This window comes from Gorilla gorilla, chromosome 4, assembly GCF_029281585.2.
Source record: "Gorilla gorilla gorilla isolate KB3781 chromosome 4, NHGRI_mGorGor1-v2.1_pri, whole genome shotgun sequence".
Classification (NCBI taxonomy): domain Eukaryota; kingdom Metazoa; phylum Chordata; class Mammalia; order Primates; family Hominidae; genus Gorilla; species Gorilla gorilla.
In genome coordinates, this window is record NC_073228.2 from 115,012,392 (window position 1) to 115,016,673 (window position 4,282).

General features: G+C 33.6%; 1 pseudogene; it reads right to left on the minus strand.

Annotated features, from left to right (window-relative positions):
* Positions 1-1,007: 1,007 nt before the first annotated feature.
* On the minus strand, positions 1,008-1,840 carry LOC101132183 (small ribosomal subunit protein eS1-like; annotated as a pseudogene).
* Between the last annotated feature and the right edge of the window lie 2,442 nt (positions 1,841-4,282).

Below are 4,282 nucleotides of genomic sequence, written 5' to 3' on the forward strand. Positions count from 1 at the left end.
CTAACCTGAACCTGTTCTGCCTATCCAAACCTAATTTGTACCATTCTCCTAAATGTTTACTTTTCTCTGTGAGGCCAATCTCTACTGTCCCATACAAAACACAGTAGGCTCATTCCCATTTTAATGTCTTCATTCTGGGTTCCCTTTCTGGCTTCCCATTATTCTCCACATAGCTATGAATAGCCTAATTCTACCCCCTCTTCATACTCTTAAGTTCAAGGGCCAGCTCTCTCATAAACGTTCTCAATTTTCCCAGCATTTATTCTCATGCCTTTTTCAAAACGCCTACAACATTTGTGGTCAATACTGAATACCCTAGTAGATAATTATATACTGTTTTGTATTGCTGTCAGTGATTCATGACTGTTCATCTTACTACCCAAGGTAAATTCTTGAGGACAGTGATCTTAGGCTGTCCAGTATCCCCCCGCCAGCATCTTGCACAATGCTGACCACAGAGGAGAGTGGAGGTTGCAAACTGGTGCCCATAAATAGATAAATAACACGCATAACCTTGATTTACTTGGCTGAAAATATCTCTTGAAAAATTGAACAGGAATGCCTTAGGCTGTACTTGTTTTCTTCTCTTCATCACATCTTCTCTATCTCTATCTTATTTAAGCTTCATTTACACACTTATGTTACCTGCATGGCCCTGTAGACAAGTTTGTTTGTGATACTCCAGGGTTTCAGCATGCATTGGCTGAAAATACCTCTGTAAATTTTTAGAATGATAATTCAGACCATCTCATAAGAACCTGTGATATCATTCTCATAATTTATATATCAAACATATCAAAAGCCTATTCAAATGAACAACAACTATAAAATATATGAAAATCAAAATATACCAAAATAACACCTAGCTGAGTACACAGTGTTAACAATTTATCCTAAGAGAAAAATTATGGAATATCTAATAGTAGAGCAAGATATGCATATACATATGTATATATATATATATATTTTTTTTTCAAATAGCACTTTTTATTTGCCACTATTTGAAGTCTGAACTTTAAACAGATTATTGGACTGGTGGTTCATATCCATCAGTTCGTTCAACTTTAGCACCTGTCTCGTCCGCAGTGGCTTTTCCAGAACTACTGCCTTCACCATGAAGCTCCATGAGCTTTCCCAATTCAAACTTGGGCTTCTTCAGCATTTTTGCTTTTCTAACGAAGACATCATGGAGAGGATAAATAGGTTGGCAAGCCTTTTCTATGTCTTTTCCAATGCTGTCTGGAATCAATTTATTGACCACTGTAATTTGTCTGCACCTCTGGGTCTTTCAAGTCATTTGTCTGCACCTCTGGGGTCATGATTTCCATCATCTTCTCCCGGATTTGGCGGACCTGTTGGTGCTGAGCATAAGAGGTCTTCCGTATCTGATTGTTGCGTTTTTTAGTAAAACCAACACAGACCAGATGAAGCAAGTAACCATCGGTAGTCCTGACATCAACATGAGCTTCAATCATTGTCTGCCATTTTTTGACCATGGAACACATTTTATCACGGGTAAGATCCATGCCATGGAAGTTGGTCAGGCAGTTTTTGCCCTGAACATCTTCAGTAATCAGCTTGAATTTTCTAAATGCAACTTCATCATTCTGCAAATCAGCAAGACTCACTTCAAACACATGACGCTTGAGACCATCAGATGCAATTTTGGTTCCTTGGGTCCTGGTGACGAGTGTCTTTCCAATATTTCTTATACTGAACATAGCAGGTGCTTTCACATCATACCAATCTTTCTTAGAAAATGGATCAACCACTTTCTTCTTGGCTCCCTTTTTGCCGCCTTTCGTAAGGCGCTTGTTCTTGCCAACTGCCATGGTGCTGGTCAGAGAGCCAAAAAGGTGATATATTTTTATTTATTGATGAGGAGATATTCAAAAGGTATGAGGTTAAAAAAGTGAGGTTTCAAATGTGCAAGAAAATCTCACTTTCATTAAAAAATTTTATGTATATGTAAAAGACTATTAAACAAAGCATAATTATATTTAGATAGTTGAATTATAGGTGATTTTAGTTTTCCTATATTTTTATGAAATGTTATTTTATCATGAATAAAATACAATGAGATGACACAAAAAAAATTTGTCAAGTCTACTTCATGAGAAGGATGTTACTGGTAAAAAGATATATATTTGTCAAAACAAAACAAAATGGCCTCCTTATTGAAGAAATAAAAAAAATCCATATAAAATAAAACTTACTGTCATTTATTAATTATAGGAAAATTTAGCCTTCCTAATAACAACAAATAATAGGTATTAATGAAAATGAATAATGTTCAACTATAAATTCATTAGATCTAAATACAGTATTTATTCTTTCATTTGACAGAGAGGAAGAGCATTCTAAAGTGCTTTTCTCATTTATTTTATAGTTTTTGTTCATTTGAATAGGCTTTTGATATATTTGACTTACATAAATTATGGGAATGATGTCACAATTCTTATGAGATGGTGTCAGTTACCATTTCAATAATTCTACCCACCTCCTACCAATACAAAAAAGTACCAGAATTAAGAGACATAATAAAAATGTTTGATGGCATCCTCTTTCCATTTTTTTTTCCTGGGATTTAATTTCATTGCATGAACTTTTATTTATACTATGATCTGGAGCAGAGTATGTAGAAGAGGGCAGGCTAGAATATAGACCAACGTAGTAATCCTCTATGAAAGGTTTTTGTTGAATTTACTTAAAAGCAAATTGTAAAACATTTTAAAAACTGGGGAACAGATATTTTAAAATAAGTAACTTACATTTTTACTTCTATAGAGCTGAGCAAAGGAATCAGGATGTAAAAGAAAAAAATTAAAATTAATATTATTATTTAAGACTATAAGCAATAGTTTAAATGTTAAAATCGATATCTGGAAAATATATACTTTAAATCTCACTTTAAACTTTTACTTAAGGAATCATGAAACAGGATTATAAAATTCAATTTATGCTCCAACGTGGCTGTGTAGCCAACATGTGATATCTTTAGTTTGTATACAGCTACTCTTGCCTTCCTCCTGCACCTCCAAGACAATCCAGCCAGAATCTGCTAGTTGGCTTTTTGCTGAAGCCATCAACCCACCAAGTAGGTGAGATCATTCCTCTGACCCCACTTCTTTCATGCTCCTTCCCCCTCCCAGAGCCAATACTAGATAGAACAGAGACCTGCTAAAACCACTGTCTTTCCTCCCTTTATCTTTTCCTTCTTTTTCTCTCCTCAGGAAGTAAAAAGGCATGGGATTTTCGAACCTTGTGTCTCATCCATTAACAATACTAAAGGAGAAAGGAGTAAGAAGATTTCTGCTTAAGGCAGCAGCCTGGCTTACAAGATTAGTTTCCTAACATCATCTCCTATTTTTGAAAGGCAGATGCCAAATATTACCTTATTTTTTCTGGGAAAACGAAAAAAGACTAACTATGCAATTTTATTGGAAGTTCAGATTTATTGATACTTACATCTTTAAGCTTATGTTTTCTATTTACCATGGCTTTTCTTTTTATTAATTGCCTCATATTAGCATAATTTAGTTTTCATTATTTTACTTCTTCCTCCTCTAGAGATGTATGTTGTGTATTCTATTTTTATTGTTTTAATATTTTAATATTTCAGATATATATTTGTAATATATTTGTTTTTTTAAGTTTCAAATTAATCAATAATTCTACCTACCTCCTATCAATACAAAACAAAATATTTTAAGTCTAATTATTTATTTACAGTCTTCCGAGGATGTGCTCTCACATCCTCATTGAAATTTGCTATTTTCTCTCTTTTTCATTTTAGCCAATTTGGTGGATGTGTAGTGGTGTTGCATTATGGTTTAAATTTAAATTTGCATTACCCTGATTGTTACTGAAGTGGAGCCCATTTTATATGTTTATTGATTATTTGAATATCCTCTTTCAGAAAGTATCTGTTTGTCTTTTATCTATATTTCTCTTTGGCTGGCTGCATTTTTCTTACTGGTTGGTAGGAGTTGTATATATTACTAGATACGAGTCATCCCCAATCTATGACCTGTTTTTTTAGTAGTATGCACAAAAGTGATATATTTTTAATATAATCCAATGTATCTATTTCTTCCTTTGACTTTTTGTCCCAGTTTAATAAATATTTGCTTACTTCACAGACTTGAAGATATTCTTCCATGTTTTTGTCTAAAGGCTTTCTTTTGTTACCTTTTACTTTTAAATTTGCAATTCATCTGAAAGTGATTCCTGTGTATGGTGTGAGGTACAGGTCAAGATATATCACTTTTAATATGAATAT